The sequence below is a fragment of the Argopecten irradians genome, unplaced genomic scaffold, assembly GCF_041381155.1.
Source record: "Argopecten irradians isolate NY unplaced genomic scaffold, Ai_NY scaffold_0017, whole genome shotgun sequence".
NCBI lineage: Eukaryota > Metazoa > Mollusca > Bivalvia > Pectinida > Pectinidae > Argopecten > Argopecten irradians.
In genome coordinates this window covers 351,392-367,434 of record NW_027187484.1, presented here as the reverse complement: position 1 = coordinate 367,434, position 16,043 = coordinate 351,392, and the positions used below count along the sequence as shown (strand labels likewise).

The following is a 16,043-nucleotide window of genomic DNA, read 5'->3' as shown; positions in this document are numbered from 1 at the left end:
GTGTGTGTGTGTGTGTGTGTGTGTGTGTGTGTGTGTGTGTGTGTGTGTGTGTGTGTGTGTGTGTGTGTGTGTGTGTGTGTGGCTTAATGTTCTAAGCCTAGTGGTACAGCTGCTGTAGATTCAAAGATTTGTTTTAATATGGATGAAAACGAAAATAATGAATCGCTTCTAGTTTTTGCCTTTTCATAGATGCATTATAATGTTAGACAGAAACTTTTTAAAACCATTGTTTTTCCCCTTTTTACCATTAATATCACGGGCATATAACATATATGTTGAGAATATTATGGTATCGTGTCCATACTATTGCATTAAGGCGTCAACCTTCTTGAAACATTTAAATATTCATGAGATTTTTAAATAGTCTTCAATACATTAACTCCCGCTTCTACTTTCGATGTAACAAGCCCCTGTTACAGTACTGATCCATGAAGAATGTTTGTTTTCGCAGTGTTACAGCACTGTAAGTATAGGGTCAAAGTGGCCGACATATTACCACAAGCCCTCCACCTCTGGGATGCGAGTTCAAATCCCATGTGGGGCAGTTGCAAGGTACTGACCACTGGTTGTTGGCTTTTCTCAGAGTACTCCGGCTTTCCTCCACCAACAAACCTGGCATGTCCTTACATGACCCTGGCTGTTAATATGACGTTAAACTAATAAAACCAAAACCATAAATACATGTACTCAATGACATCACCAATATCAGCACAAATCCTACTGACACTGTTGTTCTGCAGTAGATAAAATGATTCTCAATCTAATAATAATCACATGATATGAAAAATTTGGAAATGTCATGTATATAACATCACAAATTTTGGAATTAATGGAATTAAACAAATTACTGGAAACATGTATTTTTATGAATAATCATGTAAAAGTTTCCGCTAACCCCATTTTATCAAATTGAGACTGTTTTTCCTCAAAAAAAAAAAAAAAAAAAAATTGGTTACAGTCGACAATATCATCCTGGCCGAACACTCGATCTCTTACAAATACATACATTTTAGGAAACAAGAAAATTTAAATAGTGTTTTTTACAAGAATATCAAAATAACTCTATAGTTTCCATGGATATGAACTGTATGACACTCAATAAGTTATTATATATTGAGTTAGTTTTTCAAACAAAAACAATAATTTTAGCTGAATCATTTAACATTAACCTTGATTAAATACCATGAAAATGTGAAAATAAGCCAATTACCTCCCCATACCCATCCCTGGTTAAAATCTTGGTTTGGACCAACCTGAACAACATCGGGCATTACACATACAACCTGAACGACATCGGGCATTACACATAATACATGTGATTTATCTCCCATCAGTTGCTCCGGTTGGGTTCAGACAAGATTTGGTCAATTTATAGAATATCAAAGGCACATGTCAGACTTAGAAATCTAAATATATTCATTCAACTGTTAAACATACCTGTACAAAAGTATATATAATTTTATCTGCACAACATATGCAATTGCATTATGATATTCAGATAGTATTTCTCCATTTCCTGTGCTAATTCATGCAAATTAATACATGTATCATTAAAATCTGCCAAAATTATCATGACTTTTGACCTAAAATTGCAGAAAATTGTACACAATACATTTCAAAGAATCCTTCAAAAATATTCAGTCTGTGAAGGAATATGTATCTGTTTGTATTTTCTATGGATTTAATCAGCATGGGGAGATAACTCCATATTGCAGGAAATTTTGAGCAACAGCCATCCCATAAACTTACAAACCTGGTACGTGTTATGTGTTTTGTTATATAAGTAAAGTTGTTATGCATTAAATACATACTGTTTCCTTAAATTAGATCAAAAAACACAATGAACAGAAAAAGATGGATGTAGTGAGCATCGGGTAATGGGTATGTCCAGACTATTGGTCTTTAATGAAGCAACCCGGCCCCCCTCCACCCACCACCACCCTCGGATAAAAAATATGAATGCGGTTTTATTATAATTTAAAAGTCATACATCTAAGATTAGTATTACATGAATATTATCATACCATTTAGTGAGGCGCTATAAACATGGTATAACAAAATGCAAGAGAAGAGACATGTTGATTTCAATTCTGAAAAATACAGCCCCCCCCCCCCCCCACCTAACACACACTATACACATGATAGGGTGAACATTTATGTATATTGTATGTACATATACATGTGTGCCATTATACATATGTACATGATGCAAGTGTACACATGGACTTGCTCATTCCCTAATCCCATTTTATAAAAAATAAACTGTTTCCTTAGATAATATCTCTTAATTATTTAGCATTATGCTGCTAAGTAATTTTGAAAATTTACAAAACAGCAAATTACCTCCCTTTACCAAATCCTGCAAGTGAAAACTTTTCAATGACATGTACGTAGTTCAATAATTAATAATATGAAGCTATAGTACAGCTAAATGAAGAATAACTAAGCAGTGAATTTGTGCATGCCCTTTCAAAGCCAGTTTTCAACATTTTAAATGGCAAATCATGATCAATTTTTGAAAATAAGGTTTTGACTTATATTTGAACAATGCAGTGTCATTTAGGGATGTGTCAGACATAATAATGGAGAAAGCCTAAATGAAAAAGGTGTAAAAAAACATATCTATGTAATAAACACTCTCAAAGAAAACAAAATTTCCTTTGGTAGATAATTGTGTTTATTGATCATAAATAAATTAACTGTGTTTAGTGTTGGTTTTTTTTCATGTGTTTGAGGGGGGAGGGGGGGGGGTCTTTGTCTGTATACATCACTTTTAGCTCGAAAACTTAGTAACTGTTTGCCATGTATTAAAATTCAAACATATAATATAGATATCGTTTCCAGTTATTAATTAGGTACAGTTTGAAGTTTGTATCTCACATTTCTTCAGCTTTTTTGTAAAGGCCTTTTACAATGCTCCTCAGTCCAAACGCCAACCCAAAAATCTGAAGAGAGTACTATGTAAATCTAACTTCCAAACTGAAGAAAATGTCACCGTAAGAAAATGTATGGACCCACGATGTGGAACCCGCGACTACATTACAGAAGGTCAATCTTTCAAATTCCACTCCAGAACATTCGTAGTGAATGCAAATATGTGTTGTGATTCGAAAGACCTTATTTATGTAATAACATGCCCCGGATGTAAGGAATTTTACATTGGAGAGACCAGTAATACACTGAGGGCCCGTGTCCGTGTACACAAACAACATATTAATGTACCGGAGTACAGGAAAATAAATTTAAGTGAACATTTGGACATTTGCGGAAAGAAAAGGTTTACTATATTTCCGTTCTATAAAATGTTAAATAATAATGCCATCCAAAGAAAAGAACAAGAAAAGCAATTTATTAGAACTCTGAAACCGAAACTGAATCGTTTGTTGTAATTGTATAAATCAATTGTTATATGTATAATTACCTCCCTTAATATGACGTCACAATACACAATGACTATACTGTCATGACGTCATCTTATGTTGTTAAGCATCTGAAGAACATGATGAAAGCGCTAATGCTAAACTAACAACGTGTTTCTTTTTTTTTTATTTCTATATATATATATATATGTAGATGTAAATGTAGATCTACAATAATATCTTAATCTTTGTTGAGGTTTTATTCAAAGTTTACAAAATGTCATTATTTATTGTACTCCCCAGTACTGTACATGTATGTTTTCCATTTTAAAAATTACGATGCATACCGGTACATTTTGTATGTGCCAGGTTTAGATTGCGGAGAAAAAGCAGGAGTACCAGGGGAAAAAACCACCAAAAAAAAGTTAGTACCTAGTAACTGCCCCCACATGGGATTCAAACTCACTATCCGACCCAGAGATATATACTTTTTTCACATTTACTTTTTTTAATACATCATTACATATAATCCTTGTACACATCTGTAGACAGTGGCGTCGCAAACAGGAAATTAATGAGTACATGTATGCGCCGAAGGCGAGTATTTCTGAATATTTTGAAGGTTCGGGGGTTCCCCCCCCCCCCCGGAAAAATATATATAGAATGGCCGAGATGAGTTTTACAATGTATTTTAATGATTTTGTGAGCGCTGATGGCACAATATTTTGGTGTTTTGGGGTCTCCCTGGAAAAAAATATTACGATTTAGAATGGCTGAGATGAGTTTTATGATATATTTTGATGATTTTAAAGCGTTCTAACATGGAAATTTTTCTATTTAAAGTTACCTGCATCTAGAAATGATAATTGTGAATGTCGTCATATCATTATGCAACCCTGCTCGATCTGAACATACTGGCTTCACACCATCGGTTCATTGTTGTGTAACTCAAAATAATAATGAATTAATTGTCTTGTCTTACATAGATAATTTATCTCTGCTAAGACGTATAAACAAATTAATCTTTTAAAAGACATTTTTTTTAAATAGTAGAATTTCTTGATGGACATTTTGAGTTTAGTTCATGTGTATTGAATTTTTATCATTAAAGGTTTGAAGATTACATGCTTGAACATAATTTAAGGCCTAAGCCCTGGGTAAAAATTTGAATTACTCTCAATTTTGTTTATATGTAAGAATGGCGAAATCAGGCATGGATTCAACGTGTCAATCGAGATAATCATAAAACCTCACACAGACGTCATTAATATCTGCGACTTACAAAACATATAACATGGCTGAACAGGTCGACGATCAGTGTGATATTTACATGAATGCAAATTTACATAACGCTGGTCAAGCTGATCATGATGATTCCTGCCAGCATCCTAATTACTGCGCAGTAGTTGACTATACACAACACAGCAAAATTGTGAAATTAATCTTCATTATTCACATTATTGACCCCCCCTCCCCCCACCAGTCTGTACAATAACTTTAGCAATTATTATGTGTCATGTAAAACTGCAGTGCATACAAATGCTTCTGATAATGTTGATCATATCCATTGTCAAACTAACTGATACATTTTTTCCAGATTTGTTTGGCTTGTTTTCTTTAGTTGTAAAATATTCAGTTTACTGTTTAGTGCTATCCCTTGCCACTGTCACATTTTGTCACTTTTCCTTCTGATCTAATCATTGTTTAGGCCTAAACACCAATTATTAACCTCATATGCTTGGTGCTATTTTCAGACAGCAGATCAGACGTAAACTGCTAAAGACCAAACAGGTGTCATCGTATCATGATAGCATCCATGTGCACAGGTTTCGGCACGAAGTAGTTTTGGTACTTCAAAATAAAGTCGGTACCTTCTGAAAGTCGTTTCGGCATTTGCACTTTAGGGTACCGAAACAACTTCAGCAAGTACCGAAACGACATGTAAGGTTACATTGTACACAGTGCTGCAACGACCTGCATTAATTTATGGTTTAACTACTAGCAATTTAATCATAATTATCAAACAATACAGATATATTACGAGATACATATATATTCAAACGGCATCTGACTCAAAGGCAGCATAATTGTCAGTTTATGTGCTGTTAAGCATGATTTAGAACGCATGCATGGTTCTGTTGTGCAGGCACTCGCGATGATGATAATGAAAAGCCATACTAGATTTTAAGTATGTTTTTTAGGCCTACACAAACAATAAAACAAATAACGGATAATATGAATATCCATCGATAATGATATTTGGTGTCTATAACAAGTAATACGCATCTACTTACCTGATAATGCCGGTTATAACTTGAACACCAAGGCGGCTTCAACGTTTTTACTCAATACACGTTACTCATATACATTCCTATAGGGGCGCACTAGCTAGTGAGCGGTATGATTTTGTGTGATCGAGACACTGCAGACAGGTCAATTTCACTGTTGCACATTTTGGACGCATTTTGTAACAAAAATGTGATGATCAGTGCATAAATTATTTACGCATTTTATGATTTTTAGTAAGTTCTACAGAAAATTTCATAAATATCACTCATTTTTAAATGGTACATTTGCCGGTCCAATCGTTCAGAATAGCTCCGAAGGAAGGCGCCTGGGATCCCCGAAATATCTCGTCTGTTGTGGAAATTTACCGAGAACCTGCGAAATACCACCATTATTCAAGGCTGTATTGTGGTCGTTGTATGTAACATTTCCAAAAATCAGAAATACCGTTTTGTTCATAATTACAAGGACTGTTTATATGTAGAGTCTCAGATTGTTAAGTTTATCAATTATTTCACTAGGACGAATTAAACAGAAACCAGTGGTCAAAATGCCGATTTTTGCCTGTTTGACCTAAAAAATATCACCTTTAATGAATTTTCGTAGAGAAAAAATACAGTTTGTCAGCGGTGGAGCATCTTTAAATATTCATGAAAAATTAATGCAAAGGCTAATTTATTGACATCTATTATATAACTCTCAGAGGAAGATAACAAATTAATGAAAACAAAATGAAAAATATAATGCTATTTAATTTTGGCTAAACTCTCACTTTTTATTGACGAGAGAAAACTGAAAAGAGACTGAATCACCAACAAGAGCTATGTACTGTTCAAATAATCATCTTTTTGACAACCTAGATTTTGACAAAAAGAAAAAGAAAAGAAAAAGCCTCAAATGCATTTTTATTGCAGCAATAGCTCTGAAGTCTATTGCCAAATTTAACTGACATCTAAATTTGAGCCTTATTGGAATCCTTACAGGGGCGTAGCTAGAGTCTTTTACATGTGCAAGCCCAGGCGAGGGGTCTGGGGGCCGCCTAGGCCCCCAGCGGGTCCAGGGCAGCGCCCTGGTTAGGGGGTTCAGGGGGGCGAAGCCCCCCGACCGGAAAATGGTTTTAAGGAATTGTTTAGCTCCGAAAATGATATTTGATAATGCTTGGTATTGCTAAACTATATTTATTAAAATCAAATGTATAGGACTGTTCTCTACCTGTACCTGATAATTATGCGTTAATGTTTAGTATTTAAAAAGTGTATGAAAATCTCATGATAAGTCCTGCATGTATCTTGAGTGACTCTAATGGGATTTGAGGATAGATTGACGAAACTTTCTTACGTTATCGATTTTTTTTATATGTGTAAAAATCGAATTATACCGTGATATATGTGAAAAAATGAATGAATATAAAAACAGCGCCTCATATTGTAAGGCATAAAAGCCGCACTGATAGAAAAAAAATAGTATTTTGTCTTTTTAAAGTCTCATTTTAAAGTCGTCCTTTCTTCCTTCTTAAAAAAGGTGAAATAGATAAAAATTGCACATCAAGGAGAAATATACCTTAAGTGAATAGTCGGGCAAAGAAAACCAGTGTAAATGCACTCATTGGCCTTCCAAAAGTCCTTATATAGTATATCAAAATAACAGTAAATATCTGTTAACAAAAATAAATTCTGTTGACTCTTTAAAGCGAGGCTGCGTGGAATGTCGACACAGACATAGGACGTTTTAGGATTCCTATAATGAAAATTAATTTCTTCGTGTGCAGATCAATTTTGATGGAAATTTTATTTTTCTATTTCTTAAGAAATTTTACTGGATATATTAGCACTAATATTACAGACTTTAGTTTTCCTTTGCCAGACTATTTACTTTATAATTGATGCGGCAAATTTTGTTTCGAAGTTGAAATAAATGTTGATTTTCATAACGCGGGTCGTCTTATGCTTCCCGCCACCGTCCTAATTAGCGCGCGAGTTTACTCTCACTGCATCAGATAGTACAACAGAGAGACATGGATTACACAGGACATTCGTTTATAAAGATCTAGATTACACTGGATACTTATAAACAAATGTCTTAAGATTCAAATTAAGTTTGGCCAAAGAAGTTACTCCGACAGTGTAGACTATAAGACTCTTTCATATGTAGATATGAAGGATAGGGATATTCTACCCGAGGGTCACAAAATGTACTAAAACTCGAGGCTTGCCGAGGGTTTTGCAACATTTTGTGATCCCGAGGGTAGAATATTCCTATCCTTCATATCCCCTTATGAAAGAGTATTTTTCTTTCATACCTCGACGTTTTATTGCAATTTTACAACTATGATATCCCGCCATTTTGAAATAAATTCGAAGAAATCCACGACTGAAAGTCAGTTTTCCATACATGAAAAATTATATGATATTTTCAACAAAAGTCCGTTGTTTGCATCTTTTATAGTAAAACCAGTCAAGTTTGTGAAAAAAAAAAATGTTAAAATTTTACCCAGGAAATAGAAATTTTGTTGTCGCCATGACATCACGAGGCTTTATTGCATGGGTAGCCATGCAATACAGCCTTAGGCGACATGAGTGTATTGTCCTAGACCAGCCAGTATTACACCCCTAGGTATGAAAGAAAAGATATGTATGTTCTGCTTCGTACCTTATCCGAATATAAATTATGTCATTTCTAAAACAACTGTAATTGAAATTAGAACACAAGACTGACATTCTTTTGAACGCTGTATTAGGCTGCTGGATTGGTATTATTGGACGAGTATAATGTACACATCTGAGTCCCAAGTCTTTTTATGAAACCAAGCGAGCCACCCAACCTGAAAAATCCTGCAGTGCAGGTTAGCAGGAGGTGCACCAGCACTCAATGCTTAAGATTTCAAATGCTGGATTTAAGAAGGCCGCGAAAACAAAAATATGACCAAATAAGATAGTCCTTATATTTAACATGACCGAATAAGATAGTTTTTATTAAATGTTAACGAATAAGACAGTCTTAATTAAACAGTCTTAAAACGAATAAACATCCAGTGGACATCTAAGAAACATCTGTAGACACTGTATAAACACTGTAACCTCCAAAATAGGACATCTCCGTAAAGTTAGGTCCAATGTATGCTGGTCCTCTAGGATCCTACACCAAGTTTAGAACATTGCAACTTATTTACACAGAAATCATTCCAAATTCTACAACAGAGAAAACATCATTAGTTCCTGCACAAATATAGACAATGTATGCATGCTGTCTAATCATTTGATATTTAAATCTCTGATATTTGTCAATAAAATTGTTTGAAATTGAACTCAAACACTTGCAACTTAAAACAAACATTCTGATGATTAAATTATAATAACTGTATATATAGAACTAGATATCACACCATACATCTGGAATTTTATAGAAATCCAGAAATTTGCCATTTGTCCGAATGTCAATCAACAAGCCATATTTCTCACAGACTTCAGACCACTGTCATTCTAATCTTACCATGATCTGATAATTACGTACATTGTATTGAAATATTTTAAAGCTTTTAAGGATGCTCTGATGAATTTTTTTTTTTTTTTTTTTTAAGACTTTAACTGTTTTTCTAGTATAGATTTTTGGAAAAAGGAGTTCATATCAAAGTTGACAATGGAATAAAAAGAATATGATAGTCAGATAGTGTGCTTGGTTTTGAGCTTTTACATTGTATGAATCAGATACTTATTTGATGCGAATTGTGGCGGGGGTGGCATTATTTAAAGTTCATTCTATACTGAAATATTATTATGAAAGACTAAGCATGTTAAATTTTTGCAGAACTTATACAATCCGAAAACAGGAAAAGAATATAGAATTTGAACTTGTATATATATTGCTCCTATACCTGTTAAATTTTGAAGATGAAAATATTTTTTGTTTTTTGGGGTATTTTTTTTACAATTTTCACAGATTCAGCGCTTCACAGAAAAAAGTGCAGTTCAAAAGAAAACAAGTTGTTGTTTCTAAAACAATCATGAAAATAGAGGGTCAGTGTGCTTGATTTTTTATGACGATAAAAAAGTTGTTATTTTTTTCAGCTACTTTTGTTAAAAATTATAATTATTTTTAGCTTCATTAAAATGTTAAAATGAAAACCCGATAGTTTTGAAACAAAATAATAAGCTTTATAGATTGTGGGACAGTACTTCGACAAAATATTTTCTAATTTAGAACGTTTAGAATTTGTATAATAATATTGTGGAGACAGTGCCAATTGTACAAAATAGTTAAATTATCAAGAGACCCAGTGTATATGTACCACTGAAATTCCTATTTTAGATACTGATCTAGTACTGTATGGAACCTGCCTCAAAATGATCACTCATTGCACATTAAATTACCATGATACGGTCTCGCTCTAAAGAAAATTGAAAACAAATAAAGTTGATTCCTTAAGATGGCCGGTTCATGTCTTAACTTCATGATAAGGGAGACAACTTATGATAAGGGAGACAACTTATGGTTTGTTTTGTGTAGACGCTTGATTATTGACAGATGTATCAATGCAAGCTCTGCAAACTCTTGAACGACATACATTGTACATGTAATTATGCTGAACAGGGTGCATCTTTTGAAATTATTCATAAATTAAATGTACTTATTTCAAAATAACAGTTATAACCTCCATAATCTAAGTTTGTGATTTTTTGTTTATTGATTAAATGCTGTTATAAATTTAGGATTGAAAATATTGACATCTAGGTGATATTTAAAAGGAAGATAACTACTTAATTGAAAATCGTTATCAATGACATAATGTTATAACTCTTGCTACATCTTGGTCTTCTATTCAATGATTATTGTATTACCATGATTTTCCTGTTCTGGTCTACAAGACAGATGGTCATAATAGCTCAAACCAGTATTTGTAGAAGAATAAAATTTGAAATTAACACTTATTTCCAATCAAATATTTTCAATTTATTTTTTTGTTTTCAATTAACTTACTTTATTTCATTAAACTAACAAATTAATCACTTAACAATAATATTCACAATTTTGAAATTTATGTATATATTATTAACTATAGAATATAGGAAAGAAGTCCTTAGAAGTGAGAATGTGAATTAGTAGTTTTAATGATAGGGTCAGTTCGTACGCGCCTCCCATGTCGGTCCAGTCTAGTCGTTTGTGTCCTGTCAGTTGGGAGGTTTTTCGTCAATGTCTTGTAGAGTTAGTATAAGGATTAAAGAACTGTACTTTTCTATATTCTATAAAACAAAAATTTGGAAAACAAGTTACAGGTACTCAAAAAACAAGACATGATATCAGATAGTTTGTTTACTACAATGGCTATCTGCAGGAAATTTGGAAGATTATTCATTATAAGAATGATTTTCAAAAATATACTGGTTAATGCAAGAGCTAAAAATGATCATACTGGCTCTTATAGACTTAAACATCACATTAACAAACGTGTCTTTATTGTTATAATATAAAATTCTTCATTGTTTGGAAAATATTACTACATGTAATTGTATAATTGGAAAATAAAAGCAGAGAAAAGAATTTAGAATTTTATCTTCTGCAATATTAATATGATTATATTATAAAACTTAACATTATTTTTAAATTATGGACGTTTCTGTTTTGATGAAAAAGTAGGTTTTCTTCTTTTGAATGAATAAATGTGCTACAATGCTTCTTCCGAGTCTCCCTTGACACAAGCCCTTTTTTGACCCCTGGCCAAGACAACATAGTCTCTAAAGTGGTAAAGAGAGTGGGAGGACTGGTTTGACGTTGTCAGTATAATGTAAAAGGTTGGGTGTGCTTGTTTGGTATCTTTAGTGAGATGCTCCAGTGAGATAGCACTATAAAAAGTTACTAAATGGCACAACGCTTAACATACTGCAGCCTCCGAAAATTTGGTCTGTGTAATAAATATTTACAGCATGTTCTCTGTCTACAATAACTAATCTATTAAATTGTAATTGTATATTATTAACAAAGTTATTTATTCACCAATTACTTGAATATTCATTTGTCAATATCTCTATAATCTGACTAAATGTAACATAAAACAGATGTACTTACTACTACATGTTTAATAACAAAATTGTTTTGCAAAATGTTTTTCTCATAATTTTAATATAGCATATTATGCCTTTATTTACATACACATTATTATAATATAATTTACCTGAATGGAGCTCTGTTCATCACTAATGGCCACAATCAAGGAACGTCTGCCATCGGTTGTCACTATCCTGGTGGTTGTCACTAATTCCTGGTGGTTGTCTCAATCCTGCTGGTTCCCACTATCCTGCTTATTACGATGAAAAAAATATAGTATAATAAATAAAACAAATTAATTAAAAAATAAAATTATTTTAATCATTATCATAACAATATCATAAAAAAGCTCGCCTCTGGACGCTTGTTAATTTTAATTCAGGTTCCAGTTATACAATTACAATTCAAAATCATTGTGGATATTTTTCTTATAAAAAGACATTTTCCATTCTACAACATCTCTTCTGTCGTCCTGGATTTAGATGTCACTGGTTGGGATTGGGAATGGGGGTAGGGATGTTGGAAGGGCAAATGAAAAATATTTAAAATTATTTAACATGATACTTTATTTGGTCAGGATAACCTATATCGATCGTATTTTCCCAATAGAACTTTACAATTCATATACAACAAATGGTCCCTATCGAGGAATGATTGCCATCGGTTGTTGCTATCCTGATGATGTCACGGACTCATTATCCTGATGGTTGTCACTAATCTGATGGAGATATCCTTTTGAGATACTTACCATTTTGGATTGCCAGCAAAAGTCTCCAAACTATGCTGGAGCTGCCATTGGGGAGAAGTAGTGAAAACAATCAGTATGGTGGAAAACATATATGTTGATTTAAACCAGTGAATACATTGTTTATTGTTGAAGTTTCTATCAAAATTCATAGTTACTATTAAATTCCTTGTCTTCTTTTTGAGAAATAACATGAACAATAATTACAATTATTGTTAATGGACAAAAGGACGGACGAACCTGGACCACAGATAAATAGTATAAAGCTTGTAATTATAACAACATTCTACATAATAAGAAATAGAATCATCTTATAAATGACCACATTACAAGTGATGATTAGAAGCAAGGAGACTTACGAAAATATATAGAATTTACCAGAAAGGATGTGTTCACCTAATCTAACTGTAATTAGCAGAAAATGATAATTCAGTTTTTACCTCAGAAGTAAAGTACACTAATTAGATATATCCTACCTGTAATTATGATCTGTTTACCAAATTCTTTTGAACTCAAATATCAGCCTCAAACATCAAGCCGCGGACAAACTGAAGAAAAAAGATGAACAGTGAATTGACAATGAAATTGATTTTTAGCAATTATCATATATTAATTACTGAAATGGTATTGATCAGTTTTTGTTTTATATTTAGTATATATTTGGTAATCTCTCTGATTAGAAAGAAACAGAGGATATTGATATTAATCAAGGGGAGACAATCCCAGACAGAAACAGATTCAACCTTAATAAAAATATAGAAATATTTAGTGTTGCATGGAGGGAACCTCCACAGCCCTTTTGTTTACAAATAAACAAAGGTGTTTGCATCTCAAGAAAAACATAGATAAAGTCTAAGGAAAAGTGTATTATGTAACCGTCACATCACAACGCATTATTTGTCACACCTACCTGCTGATCTCAGTACATATATAGGACAATGACAACCTGAACACTGGTTTTGATTTTTAAGAAGGTCACCTCACATATCTGTGAATATATTTTTATTTTTGATTATTTCCCCATGTCAGAAACGAATTTTAACCAAAAACAGAGAATATTAATATCAATTAAGGGGGAGACAATCTAAGACAATTCAACATGAAACGTTAAGTACGCTCTTCATGGAACAACTCGTCTCTGTCCAGTCGGCATTCATATTGGCTTTGAATGCCAACTGAAACTTAAAGATCTTCAATTCTTAATTCAGATATTCATTATAATGATTCTAACAGCAATGACTTCTGTCACATTATTTTTAACTGAATAATGTATTTGATAATTGGACCACACCTTTGTGTCAAACATGTTCATTTTAACAAGTTTCATTTTCCCTCCATTTTCACCTGTGCTTTGTTCATTGACATTCCTTCGTTAATGTAATTTTCACATTTCCTAACACATTTCTCCTCATTAGCAAGATCTGACCTACCTCATTTTGGTAACAAAGGATTCTTGTTCGTTATTTTTCCTTCCTTCGAATTTTCCGCTTCATTTGGCACTGGAAGGCAACTTTCAAGTCTGGACTTGTGGATTTTGGTCACAGGTGCCCCAATGGTAATCCAGGCGGACTTTTTGTGATGACAGTTCCATTTTCTGATTGAAGGACAAAGGTTCTACAGCAATCGCACAGTCAATTCAATGCAGTTGTCCCCAACAGCACAGCACTACCCTTTAAAGTGTCTACGTTAACTATAAGTCGGAAAGGTTGCCGATAATTACGGGGACAAATTACCTATTTTCTGTCTTTCCGTCTAGAAAAGTAATCCCGCCCTATACCAGAACACTCTAGTATTGTACGTTTATCCTTTTGGAGCGAGCGCCGCTGTTAGAGACAAAAACGATGAAATTGATTACGATTGTCATAGAACCATTTTTCAATCAAATCCTGATGGTTGTCACTATCCTGATGGATCAAAAGGCCCAGATGCTGGATCTGTTATTTGGGTCAAAATAGTGATATCATTAGTATGGTTGTAAACATATGATTTAATAAATAAGACCAGTCAATGCATTGTTGTCTATTTTTATAGTTAATATTCTATTAAAAATGTGAAGTTTTTGTTTTATTTTTCTTCTTAAATACTTCATTTTAACCTATCTTTCCTTTTCCAAATGTTCTAGACCTAAATGCCAACTTAAATATTTGATGTATCTTGTAAAAGGAATTTGATTTTACCACTTCTCTTCCAACCATCATAGTGTGGAGTGGAATGGATTTGGTTGGGATTGAAGAGGGTAAGGGAGGGGGACAATTAGACACGGCAATATCACTGCAGTTTAGTTTCACAATTCAAATATAACTTTTCCTTTGAGTTTTAATAGTAAATTTACCTGAATGGAGCTCTGTTCGTCATTAATGGTCACTCTCAAGGAACGTCTGCCATCATTTGTCTCCTGGTCGTTGTCATAATCCTGGAGCTGCCATTGGGGAGAAATAGTGAAAACAATCAGTATGGTGGAAAACATATATGCTGATCTAAACCGGAGATTACATTGTTTATTGTAATAGTTCCTATCAAATTTGCAGTTACTATTAAATTCCTTGTCTTCTTTTTGAGATTAAGTAACATTAACAATAATTAATGGACAAAAGGACTGACAAACGCTTGACCACAGATGAAAAGCGAATATAACAGCGACTATCTGATGATAGTTTGCAAAACATGCACATTTGCAATAGAACTGAAATTAATTATACAATTTTGGTAATGATAGTTTTATAGGGAATATACCTTAATTAAGCTCTGCTAATTACTAATGGTCGCTATCATGGAACGTCGGCTATCGGGTGTCACTGTCACTTTCTTCATGGTATCGCTATCCTGAAAATATGAAAATATTTGAAACAATTATTACATGCTGATTTTTTTATTTACATTTTATTTACAAATTTTTTTTTATTTTTTTTTTTTTTTTTTTTTGGTTTTTTTTTAGTTTTTTTGGTTTTTTTTGTTTTTTTTTTTTGTTTTTTTTTTTTTTTTTTTTTTTTTTTTTTTTTTGTTTTTTTTTTGGTTTTTTTTTCTTTTTTTCATAAAATTTTTTAATACCCCAGAACATTTGAAGACTGCCAAGGTTGGGGCCTTGGGGTCAGCCTTTTTAAATATAAACAGATGTCCCCTCGCAGGGGGGCTTTCATTCATCACACATTGACATTATAGACTTCTCTCTTTCTGTCTTTCTTTCTCTTTCTTTCTTCTTTCTTTCTTCTTTCTTTCTTTTTCTTTTCTTTCTTCTTTCTTTCTTTTTCTTTCTTTCTTTCTTTTTCTTTCTTTCTATAAACAGATGTCCCCTCGCAGGGGGGCTTTCATTCATCACACATTGACATAAGAGACATTCTCTCTTTCTGTCTTTCTTTCTCTTTCTTCTTTCTTTCTTCTTTCTCTCTTTCTTACTACCTCTTTCTCTCTTTCTTTCTTTACTTCCTCTTTCTCTCTTTCTTTCTTTCTCTCTTTCTTGCTTTCTTTCTTTCTCTTTCTTTCTATAAACAGATGTCCCCTCACAGGGGGGCTTTCATTCAACACACACTGACATTAGAGACTTTCTTTCTTTCTTTCTTTCTTTCTTTCTTTCTTTCTTTCTTTCTTTCTTTCTCTTCTTTCTTTCCTCTCTCTCT

General features: G+C 33.1%; 1 long non-coding RNA gene across 5 annotated transcripts; it reads right to left on the bottom strand.

Annotated features, from left to right (window-relative positions):
* Window positions 1–8,361: 8,361 nt before the first annotated feature.
* On the bottom strand, window positions 8,362–15,654 carry LOC138311319 (uncharacterized). 5 transcript variants are annotated; one of them, XR_011206573.1, is made up of 8 exons: window positions 15,163–15,654; window positions 14,762–14,848; window positions 13,860–14,363; window positions 13,340–13,417; window positions 12,906–12,977; window positions 12,433–12,473; window positions 11,812–11,937; window positions 8,362–8,780 (listed from the first exon to the last, which is right to left on the bottom strand). It is a non-coding gene; the product is annotated as an uncharacterized lncRNA (long non-coding RNA). The 5 variants fall into 5 exon arrangements; XR_011206571.1 differs by lacking the exon at window positions 13,340–13,417 and having other exon boundaries at window positions 8,362–8,833; XR_011206570.1 differs by lacking the exon at window positions 13,340–13,417.
* Between the last annotated feature and the right edge of the window lie 389 nt (window positions 15,655–16,043).